At 37.8% G+C, this 16,051-nt stretch overlaps 1 protein-coding gene across 1 annotated transcript in view; it reads left to right on the top strand.

Moving 5' to 3' along the window:
- The first annotated feature begins 8,102 nt into the window (after positions 1 to 8,102).
- The window catches only part of SAMSN1 (SAM domain, SH3 domain and nuclear localization signals 1), a 217,368-nt gene continuing 209,419 nt past the window's right edge, over positions 8,103 to 16,051 (top strand). Inside the window, exon 1 of the mRNA XM_060149064.1 lies at positions 8,103 to 8,208. The gene's annotated coding sequence lies outside the window, so the exon portion shown is untranslated. The remainder of the gene's footprint in view (positions 8,209 to 16,051) is intronic.

The following is a 16,051-nucleotide window of genomic DNA, read 5'->3' as shown; positions in this document are numbered from 1 at the left end:
CTTACTGTATAATTGATTCTGGGCATCTGATGGATGGCAGGGAAGCCACACCCCCAAGGTCTCTTTCTAGAAACTGCCTTATTTTCTCTTTCCATATGTTTTTAGCCTGCATTTTGGAGTTGAACTTAAGTGCTTATGCAAATATATCAAGGGAGTGATGATTGCTATATGTATTGTCTTAAGCTGTGGATGGCTGGAGAAGAGTAGCAGGCGAGAGCATAGCCTGGCTCTGAAGAGTGGAGCCACTCTTTCAGCTTAATTAACCACATGGGGTGGATTTTATTATTGTTCCCAAACATGTGCTCTGTCCCTAAGAGGTATACATCCATTCCTTTTGCCATGTGACTGTAAACGCCTTCCACTAGGCAAAATACACTTCCCATGTCACTGTTAAGCTTGACCATGTGACTTTATTTGCACAAGAGCAGAAATAATTCTTCATCAGCCTGGATCCCAGAATAAGATATATGGAACAATGTTGAGCAGAGTTGTAGTAACTCTTAGACCTTGAGTGAGAAATGGATGTTTATTGTTGCAAACTCCTTAGACTTTAGAGTCATTTGTTTCCATAACCAAAGCTGATTAGTACACTATATAGACTGTGAAATGGTCATATACTGTGATGGACCCTGTGGACAATATTCCATGACTGCCAACTATAGCGCAGGCTGTCCCCTTGCACTCATTAAGAAAGGACTGATGGTATCCATTATTCTACACATTTGAAAGTAATGAGGAACAGAACTTTCAACTGTGAAGAATATCCATAAGTATGTATGTTTTCTATCACTATATAATGGATGATCAATAGGCTAGATGGCAGTGAGCAGCTTAAGTTCAAAAAGAGAAATGTGGTACATATTAGTCTGTTATAAGTGTTTGACATTAGAAGTTTCTCAGGAAAGTGACTGTTTAGAAGAACTATGGTATCTTCATTCTTTTTTCATCCATCAGTTATTCCCATGAGGACTAGGAGGATATTATCAAGGAAGAGACAGATTCTTGGATTAGAACAAGAAATGTATGAAGGGTGGTGGAAATCCTGAGGGAAGAGTATAGATTTCTGGTTTCAGGAGGTGGTGCGAAGTCACGTTTATGGAGGAAGTGACATTTGAATTGACCGGGAAGGAAGGATTTACCTTAACGAGGTTTGATGGAGGAAAAGACATTCCAGAAGGTCAGATTCATGAGCAAAATGTCAGAGATGGAAAAGCATGGATGTTTATGAGAAACAATAAGCATTTTAATTTTAATGGAACATGAGGCACATGGAGGAAAATAGGCTCAGGTGAGAGTGTGAAAAGACTTGAATGTTAGACACTGGAGTTCAGGCTTTGATTTCTAGGAAATCAGGAAGCACCAGAGATTTTCAAGTGGGGGATTATATGACTATTGTTATTTCTCAGAAAGATATATATATATATATATATATATATATATGTATGTATGTATATATACCAGCAATAAGTAGTATATTTGATTCTTCCTATCTATTGTTCTTCTATCTTTTCCCTTTTCTAAAAAACATAATATGAAAATAAATAGTCACTTAAGAACCTTATCAAATTGAGTGCTTCTTAGAGAATTCTGATCTCTGGCAAATAAATCTTATCAAATTTTGCTTTCATCACTCACCTATCTGTTTAGAAACTTTAAGTCTTTCCTTACTTCCTGTTCATCAATTCTAAATCTACTGCCTAGTTGCCAGCTTTTCTGTAATATGATCCCAAGATTTATGGTAGGACTTCCAGTGTGAAGATATGGAAGCCTACAATGAATAGATGAATAGGAGATGACAGGAAGGACATAAGGGAGAATCTGAAATCCTAGCGGCCATAAAAGATAATCTTGCTCTCTTTTAAGGAGGCAGCCCAGCCATTTTATATCTGAAGCTACTTGCCTGTAGGTCATATACATAAGTGATAGAATTGATGTTTAACCTCAGGTATGATTTATTATAAAGTCATTTAAAACCTTTACTATTACCGATGTTGGAGGGAACAAGAATTTACCAGACTTGGCAGAACATACCAACTGTCACAGAAAGACCAAGATATTGATCTAACTTGTTCTAACATCTAGGGCACTCTTAGTTTTGTAGGCTGATTCCAAAGGCAAATATTCAGCATCTTGCTTACTTTGATCATTTAAGATAAACCTGAGAATGGATAGTATATTCAAGTACTCTGTGAAAAATTTGATAAATACTTAAATTTCTCCATTCTTGGTTATCATCACTACTTCTCTTGGTCTGTAGTTAACTCTAGTCAAAATGGGAAAACAAAAAGTATCTCAGTCTATTTCAGACTTAGAGAGGGCAAAGTTGAGAAGTCTATATGCTGCTTTCCAGAACAATCTGGGGTCAAGAGTAGTGGTGGTGCTTATCAGGAGAATAAGGTCTAAGGGCAAATACCACGAATTCATAAGGTAAGAGTAGGAGTTTTCTGGGAATTGAACTGAGAAGAGGGGATGAGATGATCACAGAGTTTGGAGAAAGGCTTCCAGGTTTGTTTATTTTCCCCCTTCAAGTTTTATTGAAGTATAGTTTACATATAATAAAATGCACTTACAGTACGATGAGTTTTAACAAATGTGTAACTCACATACACCACCAAAATCAAGACATAGAACACTTCATCACTCCTTCCAAAGTAACCGTATATCCCTTTCAGTTGATTCCTCTTATCCCTGGCTCCAGGCAACCAATGACTGAGTAAAGTAGCTTTAATATATTCAATCTTTTGTGCTTATCTTTTGTTCCGCATACTATTTTTGAAATGCTTCTATGCTGTTTCTACATCCATAGCTCTTTACCACTGAACTACTAGGGAAGTCCCACATTATATTTATGTTTGAATGTTTGATCAACCTTACATTCTTGGATGAATTATCCTTTGTTATGGTTTATTTTAACATTACTGGATTTGATTTGCTCATTTTCTTCAGGATTTTTCCTGAAGAAGTTTTAAATTAAAATTTAAAATTTAAAACTCTTCCTATAAATGTCAAAAGCATACTGAATTTTATTATTTTTTGAGTCAGCTTTGGTAATTTGTCTTTCAAATAATTTTCTCATTTATGTTGTCAAATTTATAGGGATATGGTTGTTCACAATATTCCCTTATAATTTTCTCTTAACATCAGTAACTTCTGCAGTGATATTTCTTCTTTAACTTACAAAATATTGGTAATTTAGATCCTTTCTCTATTTTTTTTTTGATTGGCCTAGCTAGACCTATTTAATTGATCTTTTCAAAGATCTGCATTTGCTTTCATTGATTTTCTCTATTGTTGGTCCATTTTCTATATTACTGATTTTGACTCAGCTTTATTTTTTCTCCTTTCTACCTCTTTGTGTTTAATTTTCTTTACTAGCTTCTTATCACAGGAGCTTGGATCATGGATATTAGATCTTTCTTATTTCCTTGTATAAGAATGTAAAGCTATAGATTTCCCTCAAAGCACTGCTTTAACTGCAACTAAGGTTTTGATAAGTTATATTTTCATATTTGTTAGTTCAAAATATTTTCTAAATTCCCTGTGACCTCTCTGACCTGTGGCTATTTAGAAGTGTTTTGTTTAATGTCCCTATACTGGGGGATTCTCTGGATTTTTTTTTTTTTTTGTTATTGATGCCTTGTTTAAATCCTTTATAGTCAGAGAACATATTTTGATTTATTTTAATAATTTTAAAATTTGAATAATGTGGATGTACTTAATGACACTGAATTTTACACTAAAAATGGTTAAAGTGGTAACTTTTATGCTATGTGTATTTACCACAATAACAATTGTTAGCTATTATTTCTGAGTATAATAATTTTGAAACTGTCTATTAAGACAATTTTTGAGACTTGATGTATGTCTCAGGTCTATTTGGTCTGTGGTAACTTTTCCAGTGCCAGTGTTGTTGGCTAGAGTGTTTGATAACTATCAATTAGGTCAGTTCTTTGAGAATGTTGTTCAAGTCTTCTGTAGCCTCACTGATTTTCTGTCTGGTTGTTCTATGAATTAACAGAAAGGAATTTTGAAATTTCTAACTATAATTGCAGATTTTTCTGTTTTTCTTTTCAGTTATATTATTTTTTGTTTAGTGCATTCTTGGAGCTCTGTTCTTGAGTGCATGTCTACTTAGTGTTATGTCTTGTTCATGATTGACCACTGTATCATGAGGAAAGGTCCATTTTTTTTCCCTAATGATATTCCTTGCTCTGAAGTCTACTTTGTATATAACTACCCAACTCTCCTGTATTTAGTAATTGCATAATACATATTTTTCCCATCCTTTTATTTGAACCCTATCTGAAATTTTACATTTCAAGTGTGATTCTTACTGTCGTTTTCTTTTATTGTTGTTTTAGTCTAACATGCTCACTTACCTTTATTATAACTATCAATGTGATTGGGTTAAATCTATGACCTTACTCTACATTTTCTATTTGTTTCAGGGTTTTTTCTTTTTCTTTTCTTTTTTTTTTCCTTTGGTTGTTGTTTTCTTCTTCTTTTCCTGTTATGTTTTTTGTTGAGTATTTTTGACTATCATTTTATCTCCACTCAAATTAATATATATACCTCAATTCTCAATTTTTTTAGTGATTATTCTGTTGAAGGTTTACATATGCATACTTAAGTTATCACAATTTACTTTCAAATAATATATCTCTTCTCTACTTTATGACAGTATACTGCCATTTCTCCCTCCTGTTTTTTGTGCTATTTGTATCATACATTTACAAACCCTACCATACATTTATATATCCCAGCATATGGTTTTTATTTTTTATTTAAATAGTCTATTTTTTGTGTGTGTGTAGTACAGTGTACTATATTCTTTTTTTTAAAGGTTTTGTTTTTTTGTTGAATGATTCTTTAAATTCTATAGTGTTTTACAATTTTCAAAAGTTTCACACATATAATTTCCCATAATAACCCTTTTTCCCCCTTACCCCTCTATTGCTCCTCCCCCCATTCCTTCTTCCCACTGATAACCACTAGTTTGTTCTCTATGTCTGTGAGTCTACTTTTTGTTTATTCAATAGTTTGTTGTATTTTTTAGATTCCACATATAAGTGATATCATACATTATTTGTCTTTCTCTGTCTGATTTATTTCACTTAGCATAATGACCTCCAAGTCCATCTACATTGCTGCAAAGGCAAAATTTCATTCTTTTTTATGGCTGAGTAACATTCCATTTTATATATATATATATATATATATTTTTTTTTTTCTTTTTCTTTTTGGATGTATCTGCATGTGAAACATATCATACACTTTTAGAGGTGGAAAACCCCTTTCTATTTCATACCAAATTATAAGATTCTCTAGAAATAAGACATTATGCTCAAATATCTAAAATGGAATTAAGAATAGAGTATAATTTTCAGACAAGTGGCAAACTACTCTGGTACTCAGGTCAAAATCATTAATGTAATGGCTATGACTACCTACTTCAGAGAAAACATGAAAAAGGGATGGGCATTTTCAAGAAGAAAAACATGAACAGAGGAAAGAACTGGAAAAAATTCCATCAAAGTCCCATAGGCTCTAACCATGTCTAATGCTCTTCCCTAAACCAATCTCTGTGGCCACAGAACGCAGTACCATGGTTGGCTTAGTCTGAGCCAGCATTGGAACCCCTTTCAAGAGAGACAAAAATTTGGGAGTCTTCAGCATGAAGACGACATGTAAAGCCACTGAAATGAATAAGATCACCTAGGAAGAAAATTTAGAGAAGAGCCCCAGGAGGGCTCAAGAGGAAATAACTTTCAAGAGGAAAAACATGAACTATATATATATGTATATGTATATGTGTATATATATATATATATCTCACATCTTCTTTATCCATTTATCTGTCCTGTCGGTGGACATTTAGGTTGCTTTCATACCTTCACAAGTGTAAATAATGCTGCTATGAACATTGGGATGCATGTATCTTTTCAAATTAGTGTTTTGGGGTTTTTGTTTTGGGGTTTTTTTTTTGGATGTATACCAAGGAGTGGAATTGCTGGGTAATATGGTGGTTCTACTACTTTTAGTTTTTTGAGAAAATTCCATACTGTTTTTGACAGTGGCTGCACCAATTTACATTCCCACCAGCAGTGTATGAGGGTTCCCCTTTCTCCATATCCTTGTCAACATTTGTTATTTTTGTTCTTTTTGATGATAGTCATTCTGATGGGTGTGAAGTGGTAACTCACTGTGGCTTTGATTTTCATTTCCCTGTTGATTAGAGATGTGGAGCATCTTTTCATGTGCCTGTGGGCCAATTATCTTTTAAGTATATTAAAAATGAGGACAATTTTCTTTTATATTTACTGTTTCTGGTGTTCTTAATTCCTTTGCATAGATTCAAATCTCAATCTGATACACTTCTCCTGTGCCCCCCAAATTTCCTTTAACATTCCTTTCAGTGCAGATTTGCTGGTGGAAAATTTTTGCAGCACATGTTTATCTGGATTCTTTACTTCACTTTTTTTTTTTTTTTTTTTTTGCGGTACGCGGGCCTCTCACCGTCATGGCCTCTCCCATTGCGGAGCACAGGCTCCGGACGCACAGGCCCAGCAGCCATGGCTCACAGGCCCAGCCGCTCCGCGGCATGCGGGATCCTCCCGGACCGGGGCACGAACCCGTGTCCCTTGCATCGGCAGGCGGACTCCCAACCACTGCGCCACCAGGGAGGCCCTTTACTTCACTTTTTGAAGGGTATTTATGCTGTGCTCTCAGGGTTTTAACCAGCGGAAGGCGATGTGCCTCTCCACAGTTGGAGATGGGGAGGCACACCTACACCTCCAGGCTCTCAGTGAAGCTGGAGTCCTTCCTGGTCGTGGCACTGAATTTGTAGATGAGGTTGTTTCAATTCAAGGCTTGACAAGAAAAGAGAATAGTTGCTCTCAACAGTCTGCTAGAACAATAAAAATATTACTAGGAAATGGTAATAGTTTACTTGTAATAGATCAATGGGAATTTGTAGTGTCATTCAAATATTGAATTTTTTTTTTTTTTTTTCCTAGCAAGAAGTTTACTAGTGTGAGTTTTAGATTGATTTTCATTCCTGGAGAAGAATTGGTCTAGGTTTGCTTTCGATGTATGTCTGTTTGTTCTCTCCAAGGCAGTGCTTGTTTGTTTTTCCTCTTGAAAATGCCCATTCCTTTTTCATGTTGTCTCTGAAGTAGGTAGTCTTAGCCATTACATTAATGATTTTGACCTGAGTACCGGAGTAGTGTGCCTCTTGTCTGAAAATTATTCTATTCTTAATTCCATTTTAGATATTTGTACACAATGTTTCTAGAGGATCTTATAATTTGATACAAAATAGAAAGGGGTTTTCCACCTCTAAAAGCCCATGATTTGTTTCACATGCAGAAGTGTCCAAACTTTGTAAGGACAGGTTGATGGCCAGAGCTTATATTATATAGCAATACAATTAGTGAGTTACCTCTTGCCAATATATTTTTTCATTATATATTGGAACTCATGAATTATGATGCCACTTTTCTTCATTCTGTGATAGAACTTTTGCCTATCATATTCTGAAGCTAATCACCATCAGAGTGGCAGTTGTATATATCTTGATAGACCCAGCTCTGTTATATACTGGTGTGTGACTTTTGGCAAGATACTGAACCTCTAATCCTCAGTTCCCATTTCTGACATTTGTTTAGCTCACAGGGTTATTGTGAGTTTAACGAGATAATGCACGTAAACCACTCAGTTACAGTGTCTGCCATACTGATGAAATCAATGTCAAGGATTATTTTAATTAGCTTTTATGTTCAGTGAAATACATGAAATTAAATAAAATTGAATCCTCTCCATTATGGATACTTCAGGAAGCATGGAGAGGACACAAGAGAGATAAACAGTTGAATGGATAAATGTTGATGTTTTTATAATTTAATGGAATGTCTTAGTAACTATGATATAAAGAGAATGCAAATGGTTTCTTGAGAAGATTTTGTTGTAAAGCAGAACAAAGGGTACAACACAATAGGAAGGTCACTGGGCTTTGTATCAGCAGACTTTGCTTTATCATGGCTCTATCACTTCCTATTACCTAATTTTTGCAAATATAGCTTTTATCCTTTCTGGCCTTACATAGGAGATAAACTGCTTCTGGAGCCCCTTGACAAAAGTGAGAAAGGTTCTGATGCTCTGTCTGGAAGGACCATTGGTAGTCATGAATAGATGAGCTATACTCCTGAAGTATAGCCCACTTGTTATGGGCTAAATTGTGTCTCCCTCTCCACCCCCCCACCCCGAATTTATGTGTTGAAGTCTTAGCTCCTAGTACCACAAAATGGGACTGTATTTGGAGATATGGCCTTTAAGAAAATAATTAAGGTTGAATGATGTCATTGGAGTGAACCCTAATCCAATATGACTGATGTCCTTATAAGAAGAGATTAGGACACAGACATACACAGAGGGAAGACCCTGTGTAGACACAGGGAGAAGACAGCCACCTACAAGGCCTTCAGAAGAAACTAACCCTGCTGACACCTTGATCTTGGACTTCTAGCCTCTAGAACCATGAGTAAATAAATTCCTGTTGTTTGAGCCACCTGGTCTATGGTACTTTGTTATAGCATCCCTAGCAACTAATATACCACCTGTCACCTTTGCCCAGAGTCTCCTTGTTAAACTGGCTTCTTCAAGGGCTTGGGGACTTCACTATGTGCGTAATATCATAAACTTATGAGGAGCCCTCTTCATGCTTCCCTTAAATAAAAGGAATTAAATTAAATGTCTGCAAAGTGAAAAATGACTGAACTCACATTTGAAAGACTCTGTTTTCCTTTAAATGCTGGGGTTTGACAATATGTCATAGATTAAAGCCCATCAAGATATGGCAATGTGCTAGCTGTGGCTCTTCTCTGAATCCATGAACTAAGTTCCCATTACACAGAAAGATTCCTCTGAAGGAGGAGAGCAAAGAAAAAAGGTAGGCACATCCTTCTAGTTTCCAGAGATTGATATATGAATATTAGATGCTGCTATCTAGCCTAAAAGGAAAGTGAGTGTGCCCTCAAGACATATGTACTGAAGAAGTGACTGCCTTTAGGAAGCCAAAGGGATAGTTCAGATAATCTGACTATTACAAAAGCTCACTAGGGAAGATCTCATGTTCTGAATGTTAAATTTTCAAGTGGTTCTTTTATCATCAAAAGTAGCAGGTTCATTGCAAAATGTGGGTGACTTGCAACAGCATTTTAAGTTAACAGCTAGTATTTGTTTGTTGTTGCTGCCATAACAAATTACCTCAAATTCGGCAGCTTAAAGCAACACCCATTCCTTATCTTATCGTCCGTGAGGTCAGAATCTGGGCATAACATGGCTCAGCTAGGTTCTCTCAGCTCAGCACCTTCTAAAGGCTGAAATCAAGGTGCCAGACAGCCTGGGCTCTTACCTGGAGGCTCTGGGGAAGAGTCTGCTTCCAAGCTCACTGGTGGTTTTTAGAATCCAGTTGTAGGACTGAGGTCCCCATTTCCTTAACCCCCTTCTTTTTCAAGCCAACAGTGGCAGGTCAAATCCTTCTCCTGCTTTGACTGACTTTCTCTTCTGCGACCAGCTGGAGAAAGATCTCTGATTTTAAGGGCTCATGTGATTAGATTAGGTCTACCTGGATAATCTCCCTATTTTAAAGTCAGCTGATTAGTGATCTTAATTACATCTTCCAAGTTCCTTTTGCTATATAATCTAATATATTCCTGGGAGTAATGAACAAATATTACAGGAGCCAGAATTCTGCCAACCACACATCTTTAAGTGATATTCTCTTAGCTTACCTAAATGAATTTTTATTTCATTTTGGAATAGTTATGAACATGTAGGTAGCATTTAAGTAATGACATTTTGACTTCCATGGATGCACATGTCTTTGCTTTCTTTCTTTTTTTGCAGTACGTGGGCCTTTCACTGTTGTGGCCTCTCCCGTTGCGGAGCACAGGCTCCGGACGTGCAGGCTCAGCGGCCATGGCTCACGGGTCCAGCCGCTCCGCGGCATGTGGGATCTTCCCGGACCAGAGCACGAACCCGTGTCCGCTGCATCGGCAGGCGGACTCTCAACCACTGCACCACCAGGGAAGCCCGATAATTTGCATTTTTAATGAGCTCTTAGTAATGATATTACTACTAGTCCAGCATCCACGCTTTGGAAACCACTGCTTTAGTTTGTTTTATTTTTATTTTTTTCTATTTATGAAAAAGCACACATTTGCTGCTTCATGTCTCTGGGGATACCTGTAATATACATGTTACTATAAATATTTTATACTTATCCCATCAAATAATGTGCATAGAGTAGAAACCTGAGAAAAAAAGTGGCATGGAAAGAAAGGAGCCTGGCCATTAATGATACTTAGGACATTTCCTTATATGTACCATGCAATGATGAGTTTGTTTTTAATCTCTTATTTATTTTCTTGCTTTATCTAAATATGACCCTATAAATATTAAACATAAGACAGTAAGAGGGTCTGGTGACAATGGAGAGCCAAAGAAGAAATGAATTGTTAACATTCAAATGTTTCCATTGGAAGTGAAAATGTTCAGGGGAAATTTTTTTAATCCTGATTTAAATCTCATGCTTCATCTACTGAACCAAATACTCATGCTTCATCTACTGAATGAAATAGGAAATATCTGCTAAAACTTTATCCCAAAATGTAGTAAAGTACTTTTGTCAGTGGTATAATTGTCCACACTGAATAAGGCTATGTCTATTCAAAAATGTTTGTTATCTCCTTTTCATGGGGAAGGAGAAATATATTTCATTGCGAAGGTGGGAAATCTTTCAGCAAAGTAGGATATTGTTTCTTACAGATGACAGTTATTTCTTTCACGTTATATAATTCCTATTGATGGTAATTATCACTAATTCTAATGAAGATAATATTGATGAATTGGTTATCATAATAATGGTTACTATTTATTAATACTGAGTATATAATACCAGATATTACTATATAAGAGAAAGGTCAAAACTCGAATCTGTAAATGGAGACATTGAAAAAAAACATTCTCTGTTCAATTTATTGAACGTGGCAAGGTTACATGTAAGATACAGTAGACATGGGCTTTGGAAGCATAGAAGCAAGTGGAAGTTTCAGAGGAGATGAAAAGAATTCTGATCAAAGAAGAGGGAAAAAGATGATAATGAAAAGCGTTACTTTCCCTTTTCTCCATGATGTCACAGTGGATTTCTAATTCTCTTTTCTGACTTGTTTTCTTCAATACAGCTCTAGCCAGTCTGCTAGTTTCTTAGAACCTCATTGGGAAAAGCAGGAAAATATATTCCTCAATACCTCCAATATTCTACATGGAATCTTTTGAAGTCCAGGGAATCTGACTCTAAAATAAGTTCCCCCAAGCACCCCTGCTTAGAAGGAAAGAGCACCAAAGGCCATGGGAGAGAGCAAATGGGTTTTACACCTTGACATTGTTAAGAAATTTCTAATTTCTTAAATTTCTTGCAATTTTGATACTTAAATTTTTAATATTCGTGCTTTGAATTTTAATAAACTGAAAATGATTTATACTATGAGTTTGTGACAAGAATAGACTTAGGAGCAATGCCAAAAGTTAATATGTAGCCCAGCACTGGGCTGAGACTCTAGTTGCCGGGGGCAGTTCATGACCAAATAGGCAGTTAGGCATGTATCCTGTGTAGGGTGGGCCATTTTTACATAATGGTGACAATGAATTGGAAGCAAATGAACAAAACTGCCAGTTGGTAAACCTTGGGTTTACCTCAGATCGTTGATGATTCATGAAATCTGGAATAACAACCCCAAGAATTCTCCCTTATATCAGCAAGTTTGTTGCTGTTCAAAGATGCTTCCCTGGGAGCTTAGAAGCTTGAAGCAACTACAAAAGTTCCAGAGGGTTTTGTCACATAAGAAGCCAGAGATAAATATCTGCTAGGTGCCACTGTATGTTTTTCTTTCTTCAAGTTACAAATTGCCACTATGAATCCTAGAACCAGAGAGCACTCATGTAACGTACTTTGAGATTAAGTGGTTGATCCATCAATGGGAGTGAATTTACATGTGTAGAGCATTACATGTCTTTCAAACCAAAATGTAGCGGCATGCGGGTCTAGAAGGGTCAATAATAGGTATTAAAATCCTGCCAGATAGGTTTGGGGTCCATGTGTCTGTTGTGTATATGATGTGGCAGAGGTCCTGCTTACAAGAGCGGCCTATTTCTGTTTGAAGGTTGTTATATTTGGGGAGAAGGGAGGGTTTTTCTTACTCTGACTTAGCTTCTAAGAGACATGGTAAGAGAAAGGGAAAAGTTAATGGAGAAAACAAAATACGCTGTGGCCTTGGGGAATATTCTGCAGAGAAGAAGTATAGCAATGTTCTTTTTCACCAGCTTCATGAAGTGTAATGACTGGTACTAAAGAGACAGAGATACTAGTTTAAAGTGCATGTGATGTGCCAGGCGGTAGGCTAGATGTTTACATTTGATTCCAATTATCAACCAATTTGGGGAAACTGAGGCTCAGAGTAGCAGAAGGAGTATGGATGGATTGTAAGTCCGGGTGTATCTGGCTCCCAAGCCCACCCCACATCCTGAAGTGCTGACAAAATCTGACTGGAACAGCCACCGTGAACTGCATGACTTTTGCAAAAGTCACAGTGTTCTCATATGTAAAACAGTAGATCATCTTCTAAGGTTTAATCAAAAATCTAAAAACATGACTGCATTCCCAGGAAGTTAAAAGAATTTCACAAGGGCATTGGCAAAATCTCTTCTACCACAGGCTAAGGAATTTCCCCCAACTTTGTAAAAACACCCACACCCATTTAACTTCAGTTTATTCAAAGTCCTTTGGGTGTAAATAAATGAGATGTTTTAACAAGGTAATTACTTTTAGAAAATAGATAGCATAACAAATTACAGAACAATTGGCACCAGGAATAACTTTCTTGGTTTTACTCCTTCTAGATTGGCTAATTTATTTTCATTCCCCAAGGGGAGCAAGGAACGTTGAGCATGGCCCTAATTAAAGTCCTGTCACAAGTGTCATAGAAATTTAGGCTCGCACTAAAGCCTTGACTTCAGCTGCAAATCTCTAAGTGACCTGGTCCCTGCTCACCTCTCTAGCTCGTCTCCCACCTCTCACGCCACATTAGCCCTCTTGCTGTTCTTTGAACACTCCAGACTCTACTACCCCAGGCCTTTCTCTTCTCATTGCCTGGAATGCTCTTCCCATAGATACTTTCTTGGTTTATTCCCTTGCTGCATTCAGATTTTGACACTAAGGGCTCCGCGTCACAGTGGCGTTGTTGGACCACGCCGGCTTAAAGAGTGTGTTCCATCTACCCCCATGGGCCCTCTCTATACTTTTGCTCCGCTCTGTTTTTCTTCATACCACTTACTCTTATATTGCACGTTCATTCTTTTATTTATTCCCCAAACTCTTCAATAAAACCCCACTCTAAACTCCAAGAGTGCAAGGAACGTGCTTATCTTGTTTTATCAGTCTACTCTAGCTCCTAAGACAACCCTGGTCAAGCCAATGCCCAATAAATGCCATATTTGCTGAATCAAGTGGTTGTAACTTTTGTTTAAAATGTTTAAAAGTATTTCATCTGAATAAAGCTTCTCATGGAAATTAAAACCAAGCAAAAGGGCTCATCAGATTAGTTTTTTTCCTCTGTCTTTGACTTCAAAAGCAGTCTGAAAATTCCTGGGATAGGGCAAGACACAGAAACGGGCATCAGTTTAATTAAAGAGGAGCCATTTGAAATAGCAGAGTCACTTTGACCCCGTGTTAATGAGGGGAAACTGACGTTGCAGCTGGGGCTCCTCTCCTGGCTGTGCTGCTACTGCCTTGCACATGTGGCTGGAGTACGGTCCCCTGCACCCAGGCTGCCACTGAGACGGCAGGTGGTGCCACTTGCCTGGGCAACCAGGGCATCTCCTGTGGGAAGGTCAGCCGTGCAGTGTCATTCATGTGACGACATGGAGGAGCCCTTTCCTCTACAGCAGGTGTTTGGGAGCGAAATTTATGAGGATCCCGGAGTCAGGAACTGGGATAAAACCTGCTTCCTAGGATGCCAGTGTATGGAATAATTACATCTGTGAGTGATAAAGAGATTGAGAGGAGAAAGGCAAGCGGAGTGGGGGCGGGGAGCGGGCAGGATAACTTGCTTATCTGTCCGTTCATGTTCACGTACTCCAGGAGAGAGGGGCTCCCAAGATGCTTCATTGAGCCTTAGATGCATTCCTCACATACAGGTTTACTCTCTCAATTTTGAGAGTATGCTGTGAAGAAAATGTTCATTTATATTAATGACATTTTATTTCAAAATGGAACCTTTTTTTCAAAAGTGGAACCTATAACCCATGTTGTTGAAAGCCTACTATGTGACAGTCTTTGCACTAGCAACTGAGGCCACAAAGTATAACAAAACATGATTCTTCTCGACAAGGTGGGGTATGGAAACAATGTTTTAGGCACCCTGTGAGAGGTATGAACAAGATGTTATGGGCTTCCCATGGAGAATGTATCAGTAACTGGGGGAAGCAGGGAAGGTTTCAGTTAGAAGATGATGGGTGAATTTGAAAGATAGTGGGAATTTTTCAGGCAGAAATGTCAGGGAAAATTTGCACCATGCAAAGAGAGCAACAGCTATCAAAACAATGAACTGGATTTTAGTAACGGCAAGAATTTCGGTTTGGCTGGAGCGTAGGGTGTGTTTTTGTGTGTGTGCGTGTGTCCACTTGGGTGGGTATATCAATGTTTGTTCAGGAAAATTTCAGACACTTTCTAAATTTCAAGGTTGAAATGTTTAATTCAGGGAATTAGAAGCTTATATTCATTGGAAGGCCTTGGGGAGATAAAGATAACTGTAGTGCGGAATATCTGTGGAATGATTCTGAAGAGCCACTCAGAAGGTGCTTCAGATCTCATAACCACCCAAGCACCTGCTTGCAATATCTGAGGAATAATGCCCTCTTTTTCTCTCTACCTTCCAAGTCTTGTATGGTGCCTCTCAATGGTTGATTCTAACTCAAAACCTCATAGGAAGGATATTCCCAGCATCCTCTTTGTTGTTGGCTTCTTCCAACCTTAGGGAGACTAGAATGCTGCTGAACTGATGGGAGACAAGTGAGTTCAGTGAGATAGGTAAGGTTGGCTGGCATCCTGTTGTAAGGCTTTCATGACCCAGTACGTGCTTATATTTTATCTTAGAATCATTGGGGAAATTTTTAAATGTCTTAACACAGGGAATGAAATGCTTAACTGAGTTTCAGAAAGATTAATCTGTTACTTTTATTACCAGAAAACTAATTCTATACATTTACAGAGGAAAAAATTAGGGAAGAAACCTATGACATTCTGGTAATTATGCAAAGTTTGGATTAAAGGAATAAAGATAGAAGACAGAGAGGCCAGTTGCTTTCCAAGCTCTTTCCTTGCCTTAACAAACAAGTTTTGGTTCTGTAAACATTAAATTAAATTAGCACCTCTAGTTGTGCTTCCAGAAAGAGAAGTGCCCAGATAGTCTCCACTTTCATACTTCCCAGTCCTTATTCAACTGACTGGAAACAAAAGTCTGTCTCTGCAGAGGTCACCCATGACTTCTGTGGCAGAGATGCTAGCTGTCTATTGGAAATCTGCATTGCCCTCATACAGCTGGAAAGTGGCTGCTTGACTATCGTTCCCAAGCCCTTTGTATCTACATGGGACCATATGACTGAATTCTGTTCCTTGGAATATGGGTAAAAGTGAAATACACCACATCTAGAACTGGTGCGTAAAAGCCTTCCGCACCATCTAATGAGCTCCCTTCCCAGCTGCAGGCCAGATGAAGCCCTGCTGGATGACCTTGGAAGCCACAAAATAAAAGAGTCTCTAGAAACTTAGGTCGGGGGACCTAAGCTTTACCCCTGCACTACACTGCCACCACCAACACCAACTGAACCTTATATAAGCAAGAAAAATACTTCTATTTCACTAAATCACTGGCATTTTGGAGCTTTTCTGTTCCATAGCTGGTAATACTTTTCTTTATGCTACTCTGTAGCAGTA

This window comes from Lagenorhynchus albirostris, chromosome 5, assembly GCF_949774975.1.
Source record: "Lagenorhynchus albirostris chromosome 5, mLagAlb1.1, whole genome shotgun sequence".
NCBI lineage: Eukaryota > Metazoa > Chordata > Mammalia > Artiodactyla > Delphinidae > Lagenorhynchus > Lagenorhynchus albirostris.
Note: the sequence above shows the minus strand (reverse complement) of the source record. Positions and strands in the feature narration are given on the sequence as shown.